General features: G+C 30.3%; 1 protein-coding gene across 1 annotated transcript in view; it reads right to left on the bottom strand.

Moving 5' to 3' along the window:
• The window catches only part of LOC132950959 (uncharacterized), a 39,895-nt gene extending 34,547 nt beyond the window's left edge, over nt 1-5,348 (bottom strand). Inside the window, exon 1 of the mRNA XM_061022601.1 lies at nt 5,030-5,348. The gene's annotated coding sequence lies outside the window, so the exon portion shown is untranslated. The remainder of the gene's footprint in view (nt 1-5,029) is intronic.
• Nucleotides 5,349-13,084: the final 7,736 nt, after the last annotated feature.

Here is a 13,084-nt window from a genome sequence, read left to right as displayed (position 1 = left end):
GAACGTTAAAATTTAAAAAGTTATAATTTCCGTTCTAGTTTTAGGTCAAACTAAACCTCTATAATGACTACGTACTATTATACATATTATATATTATTTGAAAACGCGTTCTAATCATGGGCCTGAGATAATATTAAATTTTATGTATACCCACATATTATTAAAAATATAAAAAAGGGTCTTTAAGAGGAAATAAGCAAAAGTGTTAAGCACATATTTTCATCTAAAATAGAGTAAAAAATAGTCAATGGGTAAATAAGTAAATTTTAAGCAGGAAGGGAAGTTAGTGTTTTCAAAATGTTTAAATTAATTTTATTTTTGAACATTTTTGTTGAAAACTCTTTTTTTTAACCTAAGTGCAATTCGACCATTACTTTTTTTTTAAACCAAGTGCAATTCGACTATTTAATTTAGGTTAAAAAGTGCAATTTGACTATCTCGTTTCCGCCAAAACCCCCTTGATTTCGAGGTGTAGGCAGTAAAGTAATATCTAAAAAAAAAACAATACGGAAACGGTAGAACGAAACCAAAACGTAACGGGACCCACGTATATCATCGCTATATACTGGTTTATAACGCGTATACCGTGAACTGGGCAATTACCCCCGCGAGAGTCAAAGTTTCACATACGACGGAACATACTGAAAACGAGGCAAACCGGTTTATTGTTTTTGTCGGCTCGCATGTTATGTGCTCACTTTATGCACATCATCACCCGAAAGAGTTCATCTTAAAATAGCGCTAACGTTATTTTTAGACAAACACACGTAATAATAATTGGATCATTTCCTATAGAACACACACACACACACACACACGAGGGATGAACGGACTGCTGATCGTATCATTATAATATACCGACGTAATGGTGGTCGGTCTCGAGCACTGAATCCGAACGGAGCGACAAGTCGAATAATAATGATAATTATATTATTGTGCAGCTTGTCCGTTCGAGAGTTTTCCGCAGCAGTAGGCTGCTGGAGGAGACTACGAGAAAATTGCGGTTTTGGCGTTTATCGCGCGTTCCCGAATAAACGACGTCAGGCACAATAATTATGGGCATGTCGTGTGTATTATGCAGTCGTCGCGTTTAGAATTTTTTGAACACACTCAATGCCTTACCTACCAGCTATAATAATATTACCTATATAGTTTATATATTATATTTTTTTTAAGTGCATTGTACACAGTACAACGTCTTGTAATGATTACACACGTTTTAAAAACAGCCAATTTCGATCGAAACACGATGTTTCGTCTTTTTTTTCTGAAGCCTCGTAAATTATAATATCATATTATTATTATTATATATCATACCTACTGCAAGCCTAACACAAAAACTACCTGTGTAATTATATAGGTACGCTGTACTGTGGTCCATGGTAAAACATACGTTTCGGTCCACACATTTTCGAACGAGCGACGTGCCTACGATGTACTCGCACACGTGTCGATGTGTGTTCACAATATTGCTTTGTACAACGTGCATATTATGTTCAAGTGCGTGTGTGTGTGTGTGTGTGTGTGTGTGTGTGTGCGTGCTACCTATGCGCTATGAATTAGTGATGATTCAACTCATTACTGGAGTATACATAGGTACACCGATGCACTATAATGTACATGCATCTACAACTGCTATATACATTGATTTTAAAACCGCCGGCCGGCAACGTTAATAGTCGCCGCGCGGATCCGAGTCCATGGCTTCTGGAAACTCTGATTATTATTTATTACTATTATTATTATTATACGTTAACAAGTCCGACGTTACACTAGAATATTCTGCAGCAGCTCCAGTATTGTAATATACTCGGTCGCTATGCATGCTCACCTACATTATAATAATAATGGTATTATTGTCTCAAGTGTTGTAGGCATTCGCGAGCGCCAAAGTACGATGGCTGTGGTACTCGCAGCAAGTCGACTTGTAATAATAATATGGGCAGTACGACTGTACATGATATTACGATTATTATACGAGCCGGTAAAAACTTGTTTCGATATTTCCTCGTTATTATAGCTAGGTACGCACACACCCTATTTCTATATAGGTACATTACACAGTGTTAAAAATTAAAATATAAAATAAAACCATATCATAAGAAATGGGAAAAAAGTGAAATACCGCAAACCGCAAAGTCAATGACTTTGCAATTTTGATTTTACTTCCCGAGATGTTCGTACGATGTTGCTCCACAACACCACAAAACGGTAAATATTAATAATAATCGTTCATTGATGTTTGTTCCACATGGCGTACCTATCTAGTGTTTGAATTCGTGTGGTTTCGCGTTTTTGATTGTCACCTATTTTAATACACATTAAATGCAGGTAGGTACCTTCATTTAACTGTAATAAAAATAGATATTTATTAATTGGTTCGTCGTGTTTGTTACTAGAGAACGGCGAACGGTAGTAATTTAAATAAATCGAATACGTGCGAGTTTCAAAATTATTGGACGAATGTGACAGAATAACAGACCATATGGGACTAATCGCTAAATATAATATGATATAAATTATATTGTTTAGATAACCTTCTGCAATACTTTTCATACGAAATTAATTATAATATATCATATTATATTAGTGGATGAATGGTAATTACTATTATTTGTTATTAATAAAAAATAAATAATCGTTTGTTTTCAACTACCGAAAAGTTATTTTTTTGTCTTTACAATGTCTATATAGTATGTTAGTTGCAGCTGTAGCCTGTGCTGCAAATATTAATATAATAAAACAATTATAGACATTTATTAAATTTTATAATAACTTTAAATTTAAATTTAACAATGTACAAACATTGAAGCATTATCCATCTTCTTAATTTTGAAAAAATACGTAAACTTGTTTTGGGCATTTAGCTTTTTTGTGGATGCTGAAATATTAGTATATTTCTAATTTACTTAACAACAATAATTTCTTCAGCAACTAGTCGTGTCATTGTGTCATAAAGTGTCCAAAAATATTTTAAATATCTGTTTTTTGTCATTAGCTTTGTTTTAATTTTTAAGAACGTTAGTATTTAATATTGTTTTAATTTGTTGTTATTTATAATTATTAATTATTTTTTAATAATAAAATATAAATCTTTTCGCATGACATGGATGCCTAATGTTATTAGGTATTTACTATAGTTGTTTAGTCCAATAAGTAATAATTATAATACCTTAATCCCGATTACAATTATTGAAATACTGAGGGGTTTTATAATATTACACGTCATGTGTAAGACGGAAAAAACAATTGTACTTGTGTGGTCTCTTAACTATCCATATCGATTTTTATTTTTTATACCTAACGGTTAACTTTTCTTAATGATAGAATTTACACAAATATTATAATATTATATCATGTCAAAATTTTAAATATTAGCCAATCATATAAAATAAAATTGTATGTTGATTGACTAATAAACATGTTTATTAAACATTGTTATTAAAATAATAAAATAAAATACCAACAATGATGATAAATTTCGTATACCTAATTCGGTATTTTTATTACTTGGTTTTTTTAAATAGGTACATTCATCGCTGCGCTCAAAATCTGAAATACTAATGCTAAGCGATTGTCTTGTATACACAAAGAAAAACGCACACACGCCAAACCCAAACGGTATGTGTCCGATCATTATACTATTATTATATTTTTCTCCAAACAGCGAATACTGTTGCTGCGAAGACGAGTGGGAATTAACGGGCTGAAAGTAAATAATGACGATGGCACATTTTTAACACTGGAAACATAATAATATAATGTTGGGTTGATTCCGGTGCCGTAAGAGCATTTTACTTAAATTACTCGTGATTTAGAGTGCCGGTGTATGGTTAACGATCGAATCGGATTATCTTCGCCGGGGATTTTTTTTTTTTATTCCGATTCTTACCTCCGGCACTAGGTCAAGTTGGAAAAACACGCGATCAATTTTAGACCACTAATAGTGGTTGAAAAAAATAATAAAATTCATACGGTTAAATAATTTACGCCAACAACATAATATCATATTATTATTAAAAATACACGCGCGTGTGTTAAGGCGTTGGACATAGAGGACACGTCCACCACAATGGAAAGTGTTCCGGAAAACGACGGTATAATCGAATTCTCATTTGCGTTTGTCATTAGCGTACATGTGGGTGACGATGTGGGCTGGCTGCCAAGTGCTCAGTAACCAGCACAGTTATAAAACGCACATTGGTGTAGTAGGTCAACCGTATTATTAGCATGTTTTATCGTTACAATTTTTTAATATTTATATTATTATCGTCGTAGCGAAATTCACTACTGATCGTGTTGAATATTAATATTGTAATAATAATAATTAATAGGTAGTACACAGCTAATATTATACCTACTTGTTATATCGTATACAAAAAAAAAAAGTATTGTTAACAATTTCCATCTACTTATTTATTTTATTTTGGCGATCATTTCAATTTTGGAACCTTAACCGTTATACGGCCGTGGTTCCCATGATTACATGGATCATCTTTCATCAGTTCCTCAAACTTCAAAGACAGTCATTAATTTCACAAGAAATGGTGGGGGGGGGGGGGGAAGGCGTGCCAACGATAATTTTTTTCTTTGAATAAATGAGAGGACATTAAAACTTTTTATCCTTTTAATGATTAATCTCAAATAATTCAGAGTTAGGTAACTAATATTTATGAACAAGTTATTATATATTTTATACATAAAAATATTCAAATTTGTATGAAAAGATTTAGGTATAAGATTTAACAATTTAACATTATAGTTTAATATGATTTAATATTAAAAGTTAAATTTAAAGATATGACTTTTGAGTTATATGTTACGAATTATTACTTATGAGTAGTTATGACTAAATAAATATTCGTAAATATAAATAACTATATTGCTCCTACCATTGCTAATTTTACCAATGTTACTGAGGTCAATAATTGCCATTTTTACTATAAGTTACACGATAATCGAAAAGTTGTGAATAACAATATTATAAAATAATATACCTAATAAATATGAATATTCATAATGTACTTACAATTTCTACCTTCACGTGCCGTCCTATGCACTTGCCGCTGTAGTATACCCGTTCCACCAATATCCACACTAAACTACTATGATATTTACACAATTTACGTATATTATAATCACTATAAATGTAGTAAACGTGAAATTACGTTATTATAATGAATAATTTATAAAACCAAAAAAATAAATAATATTATGTATAAAAAATTAAAACCGTAGTCGGTGTACGCGGAAGCGTTTAAGTCTCGGAGACCGGATCGTACTATAATCGTTACAGTAGTGATGACACCTGTGCACGGCGCGACATCGGTCAAGGACTGGTAAACTGCACTGCGTCCAAGATCATTGCCACCAGTTCCTTTTATAACTTCTTCCCTACCACCGGGCGCACGCTAGGCCGGTCACTTATATTCAGCGTGCGGTTGGCTGTTCGTTTTCCGTCTATACTTCATTTCTTCTACTTTTTTTTTTCCTATCATTATAGTGCATTGAGTACTCTTGTATTCGCATTCTTCATTCGCTGTTATTATCTTCATCACTATTATCATAAAATGGATTTGTGTTTTTTTTTCTACCTGTATGGGTAACGACAACAACATTTCACATCGTTTGTTTCGCCCCAGACATGTTCGTTCTAAAAAGAGTATTTGATTTTTTTTCCTACTATGCATAGGTACCTAATAGGTAGGTACTAAAAATAAATAATGACATTTTTTTATTCAAACAAAAGCTATAATAAAGCATAAAAAAAATAATCAATGCACTTTAAAGTGATTTTAAAAAAATATAGCAATTATAAAAACCAATAGGTAGATATTATTAAATTGGTCACTATATTGTGATTTGTGATAACGTAAGTATTTATTCTAATACATCCTGGTACTTAGTAATATCCTTTATGATTTAATGATTTATGATTTTTGACTGTATATACTAATATTAATATAGTTATATTTTTAAAGGACGTTAATTATTATTAACAATTATAAAAACTGTGTAAAATACTAATTTTAATTTCAAATCTTTATACCAAAAAAAGTCCATTAATTTTTTTAAGACATTCTGTATCTTTGTATTTATAAGTACCTATATATTGTTATGTTCAATTTCGATTCTTTAATTAACAGCTATAAATAAAAATATATAGGTACTATACAGGGTAATTCACCAAGCCTGCCCACGGCCCACCACCTTTTTTATTTAATAAATAATAATAATAATAATGCAGTTATTCAAAATATGAATTTTGGAATCATCGATTATATACTTAACACTTAAGAAGTGTTCTGTGGAGATACAAACTTCTGTTTTTCAAATGACAACTACCTTCTTTACTGTAAATTATTTAGAGGATCATTTTTCTCAGCATTTTGAAGTATCAAAATCATAATTTGAACAATTAGTTTTTGAGTTATTCATTTTTGTGTAATTTGTAGGTCTGATGCACCTACCATTGGCTATTGTGATTTTAACATTTGAATGATCAATATCAAATCTATCAACATTTAAAATTTGTAAAAATGGTTTAAGTATAATAAATGCTAAATCCAATATTGCATCTATTTTATATTTTTGTAAAATAATTTTTAATGACTCTTATCCTTAGCTTCGACGTTTTAATAACTGAGTAACTATTCTACTATTTTATAAACACATATCCACTCTTATTAAAATATGGAAAGATTATTTCCACACAGGGTACATTTAAAGACAATTTACCACTTGATACTTGAAATAGGATTAAATAATATTCGTATTTATGTACTTCAAAACGTGAAGACTACCCTAAATGGTAAGTGTCAAGTGCCTAGTGTTAGCAAACGCATAACTTTGTCCATATTAAAATGTGTTGTTTCAAACCTTATACTTAATTACTTTTCAGCTGAAATTATTTACTAACTTGAGACTTCGATTAAAATTTTAGTGTGCAATATTTAACGCCACCAATAAAAATTATCGATATTTTAATCATTTTACAATTATTATCATTATTTTTCATCGAATTCATAACATATAGGTTATGACATGTAACAATACAGCTACTAATATATATTTAATAATAGGAATTATGAATAAGATATGACCTTATATTTCCGGTAATGCACTGTGGCTTTTCTCTCCCGTTAGAAAACTGTTACAAGTTTAGTGAATAGGAAACTTTATGAGAAAAAAAATACTTTGGTAAGACCCTCGTTGAACGTTGACCATAGTATACACGCACCTACCACAAAAATCCGTAAGGATAAAATAGTGCTGAAAAAAAACCAAAAACTGATACCACATAATAGTTGTGTTTTTAATCCGGAACTAGAACATGTAATCGACGATGAGCCAAGTTATTGAAAAAAATATCGATATGCAATATCGGAATAGCGTGTTCCCATTCAACGGGCCTCAATAGGTATTTATGGTACCCACCTACCCATTATTGTGTGTGTGAAACAAAACCAGTTTGGTAGAATATCGAATATAATAATAATATGTAAGCCGAATTGCACGTAACTTACTTGAAATTAATAACATTTGTTTGTATATTTTATACGTACATGCATTATATAATTGTACACATATTATTCCCAACAAAAGTTTAACACGGTTCTAAATACATATTATAATATATAACTACTGAACAAATCTCTTTCAAATGTATTGTTTATATGCCCACTAAAACCATTCAAGCAAAGCCAATACACTCTAATATAAGGGTGAAGAGTAGGTGTAAATACATATTAACAGCTATAGACTTCTTATACTTCCACAAGTTATGTGACAGAGGTCAGAGGTGTGAATTTAAAATATATTTTAATTTTATAACAAAACCTCATAAATAAATATAAGAACTATATTGAACGAATTTAAATTATATTTGGTTATCATCAATAGCGTGAATGCAAAATACAAATTACGCAAAGTCTATAGTTCTAAATAATGCAATTTTAAAATACTTAATAACGTGTAGTAATGTATTATATAATTTATTTAAGTTCTTGTATTTTGAACGAAATGCAGGTATACACTACGCTGGAATTCTGGTAGACTATATAGCAGAGTACTTAAGGTATCTGTCATGCTGATTGTAAAAAAAATGCGATTTTATTTGAAAAAATCAAAACAAAATAGTATGGTTTTTTAGTAAATGGAATAAAACATTCAGTCTAATGTTTTGGAACTAAAAAATCTATTATTATATAAACATTGATCGTTACAGATAATTACAATCTAATCGAGCCCATCGACCGTTCTAAGACATTAAACATGTTTATTATCATTATTTTTGCTGAATGGGCAACGACCTCATCAGCACTCAGTGCGAACTCAACTTCAAATTTTATTTAATTAAATTCTTCATTGAAATTTCATAGACATTTGTTTATTGTAACAAAGCATAATATAGCTGGTAATAGCCAATAAATGAATAAAATGTTGACGCAAGTCTGAAATATTAAAAAAAAACCCAAATGACAAACGTAATATGCAATGATATACAATAATATATTGCAATATAGGTACCTACAATGTACTTATATAACTAGTGAGAATTAGGTAATTTTTACATTTTATTCGTTACGATGGTGATAAATTACTCAAAATCAGTTAGAAAATAAAAATATCTGTACCCAAAACATATTTAATATTATTGATGTTAAATAACCATAGCATGTTACTCGATATTTTTCCTCTACAAGGAAAATCTTTGAATCATAACTAATATGTTTTTGTTAATAAGTAACTATGACAATGTAAACCTTACGAAAAATCGGTCAGTAACAATGAAATCTTGTATCCAGCCCAAAAATATATTCATGTTAATATTATAATATTTTCTCTTATTTAATAATGTCGTTCGTGTATCTATTTATTCTATATATACTATGCATATTGTATTTACATATAATATACTAACTGCGTGTAAACAACAAAATATGTAATGTGTATAAGGGAGGTTGTTAAATGTGTTGGTAATTTCAAAAGTAATTTTTATAAGTTTTCATCGTGTAAAATGTCTTATTATTTAGTTCTGTATTATCATTATGTTCCAAACCACCATTAACTAATGTTGTTTATTGCACGTGATGATGCGATTATTATACACATATAAATATATATATATATATCTTTAATACAGTTCTCAAGAGTTCATTGTACCTCCAAGTACCAAAATTCAATAGAAAAATATTGTCGAAAGAAATAAAAACCCGACAAATTAGCATTCATCTGACAAGAAAATAATAATAAAAATAGAATTATTTCAATTCCAGGCTATTAAAACAGTGTGTGGTGATCACTGCGTTGAAGCTGTGACGACAATAATCTTAAATAAAACCAGTAATTTATTTAATAACAATTAACGATGATTTTAATAGACGAACACAATATTATATTATTATGTTAAATAATATTTCACAATTCACGCGGGCTTAGTATAATGTCAACATAATACGATGGCGTATGTATTATTATAATGTATATAGGTACTTAAATATTATATTATTGTATAATAGGTAATTATTGAAAATCCAATTTTACGCCTATTACGTCAACGTGCGACAACGCAAAATTCGTCAAGTAATCTTTGTACGGAAGAAACGGGAAAACGGGACCGATAGACGCGGTTCGTGTGTACTTATTAAATTTGATAATTGGAAGAATACGTGTTGGTACAAACTGTATGGCAACAATGTATAATAGTGAAAATTATATCAATAATAATAATAATAATAATAAAAAACGTTGCCCTTTTGTATAGGTTTCAATCATTGTTGTGTAAAATTATAGTAAAGTAGACACGCCACGTGAGCAATGATGACAAGTCTTCGGTGTCTTGCTGTATTGTACGTATTATAGATAGATTTTCTTCAGGGTGCAGATTTACTAAGCAATTTTTCCCTTTAATAATGCATTTATTCAAATTTCGTTCTTTGGAATTTTTAAGTAATAAGTATGTATAGGTACACTTAGAGACCATATAACATTTTTAAATACTTAGATTTGTGATATGCCGTGTAATAAGGATCGAGCGAACCCGGTGGCGATACAATAATATGAGAGCTGTCACCTATAACCACTCCAGTTAACACAATTGTTATATTTTAGCTTTGCAATTCAAATTACAATTCCACTGCAGATGCTCAGCCAAAATATTTCAATGATGTGAAATTTAATACTGATATAAATGTATAATTAATAATAGGTGTCAGATATGTGTTATGTTTTTAGTGTATAACATGATAGTAGGTACCTACTTATTAGACCTTACTACCTACCTTAATGTCTTACAGTATATATATTATTATGGGCATGTCGCGTGTGACATCTGCTACGTGGACCACATCATGGAATTAAACAAATCTCGTAAATTCCAAAATATTTGTAATTACTGTAATTACATATCAGTAATAATAACTTGTATTATACTTGTGTAATGTAAATATGTCACTCTTTATGAATGCAATATAAATGTTTATGTTATTAAAAAAATATTCGGTTTTGTAAAACTAGACTACTGCGTTTTAAACGTAGGCACATCTGTCTTTTTTAAAATTTATCTTTGTTTTCGCTTTGAAGACTTGCCCGCATTAACGTTACATAAGTGTACATTATCATAATCCCACATTATTGTAATTAGGTACATAATATTTAAATGTAAATCTTTATTTAATATTTATTGTCCATTAATCCATCGTAATTTTCAATAAAATTGAAACAGACTGCTACTACACAGAGTTTTACCTCTATAACACAACTAACATATATATATATGTATATGTATAGTACATTTTATTTTGAATTCTTTTCAAATTGTCATGATATTATGTTAATAAACGTAATACAAAATATGTACATACAAAATATTTCAACAGTTGCCATGTACCATAGACCATCATACGCGATTATCGTGATGAATATATTATAATTTAAATTATGTAGCCACATATTATATATTTATATCAAATGTTTAAAATCGGGAGTACACAATACACGTATTTAATATAAAAACAAGTAATATAATATACACGATTGTGTTTAAAAATTGAGAATTATTTTAAAATTTAAATCTACTCGTTGACATTAGCAATTCCGAAGATATACGAATATCGTGTGTAATCACGTCAATCATAAACTATATATGAATGTACTCAAGTCAAGCGTGTTATAATATATTGTGAAGCGGTTTAGATGATTCTTATATTTAGGTCAATTGAATGAGAACTATAATCATTAATCGAAGGCGTAACTAGGATTGTATAGACGAGCCCGATATGAATATCATATTCAGGGCCATCCTTAGGAGGGGGAGGCGAGCAGGGCCCAGACCCTGGCCCTCACGCTTTTTGCTTACATTTGGAGGCCTCGCGTTTGAAAAAAGTGGTAAAATTGGTTTAAAAATTGGTTTTCGCCCTGGGCCTCGCAAATCCTAAGGACGGCCCTGATCGTTGCAGTGTAGCTACCTATATATAGTATTTGTTATTCGGCAGATTTTGACTTAAGTCCCGAATAAAAAGGGTTTTTATAGATAACTCGGGAAGTTCGTATGGATGACCCATATATACACTAGTGCAGGGGTCACCAAATGACGGCCCGCGGGCCGCATCCGGCCCACGGATGAATTTTAACCGGCCCGCAGATAAGGAGAAAAGAAGCAATTTAATGCGTAAATATGAATTATATTAAAAACAAATTCATATCCCGACTCACCAACGAACATGTTAAAATAATGATGAAGATAGCGACCACAAACCATAACCTCAACTTAAAGCAGCTAGTTGAGAGTAAGATCTGCCATTTATCACATTAAAAATATTAATTCATAATTTGTTTCACTTATTTATTAAATTTAATTATATTTTCATTAGTTATAGTTATATAATATGTGTATATTTTTTTTAATTAAGGAATAAAATAGTTTTGGCCAATCGGCATATGATAATAAATATTATAATATTTATATATAGTACATATATATACTTTGAATTTGTATGGCCCGCGATAATTTTCCAAATTATTAATGTGGCCCGCGGAAAGTATTAATTGGTGACCCATGCACTAGTGTGTATCGAGACCCGTGTATTTCAGTATTTAACACTGTCTCTTTCCCATTTTTTTTTGTACCTATAATAATGAATTTATTCAAATTCTGTTTCTTGGACTTTTTTTTATATATTTTTAAATTCAACTTAAAGACCATAATATGTTAAAATTCTTGAGATTTATTTAAAAACTATTTAAAGAATATATTTTGTCGTGATATAAACTTCCGTTTTTCAAATAAGAATCTCCTTTTCCGTCTTTTTACGATAAATTATAATTTTTTTGAAAATGTTTATGTAAATACTTCATTCTAAATTCCAACGAGTAGTTTATCAATTATTAAAATGTTAATATTCAGGATAATGGTCCTTAAAAATGGTTTTACATAAATAAAAAATTGATGTGATATTGTCTTTTGTATCTAATTCTAATATTCATTACACTTGGACATTTTTATAAATTATAAATATTGCTAGACTGATATAAGCCACTAAAATGTTCAAATTACCATTGCTCCCATATCTTTCAAACCAGCATTATCTTGGCCATAATATCCTTCTGCTGCAGTGGAGTATTTAGATTTTTGTCATGGGAGGGGGGGGGAGATAAGATTTTATTCAGTAGTCTCGCTTTTAAAGCTAGACGTCTTAAGTTAGGACTCCGAAAACATTTGCCTATTATATACAGCCTATGGGAGGGAGGATTGATCCCCTTGAACCCCCCCGTAAAGAGTATGTATTGCCACAGAGCACTCCTTGAGCGGTACAAGAATTTTCGAGAACATGAAAATAATATTACCTATATCGTATTTAAATCGGTGTATATATTTAAAAACTCCAAAAATGAGATTTTGAATAACTGCTCTATCGAAGAAGAAGAAAAATGGAAGTGGGCACGATTACTGATCCACTCTGTACATATCGATTATTATCCATACAGCATGCTACACGTCGCATTTGCACACTATACATATTATATAGGTCCTGACGGCTGATATAATATATTATAATTGATATTACAATAAAATATGGTGTTG

This window comes from Metopolophium dirhodum, chromosome 8, assembly GCF_019925205.1.
Source record: "Metopolophium dirhodum isolate CAU chromosome 8, ASM1992520v1, whole genome shotgun sequence".
Lineage (NCBI taxonomy): Eukaryota > Metazoa > Arthropoda > Insecta > Hemiptera > Aphididae > Metopolophium > Metopolophium dirhodum.
Note: the sequence above shows the minus strand (reverse complement) of the source record. Positions and strands in the feature narration are given on the sequence as shown.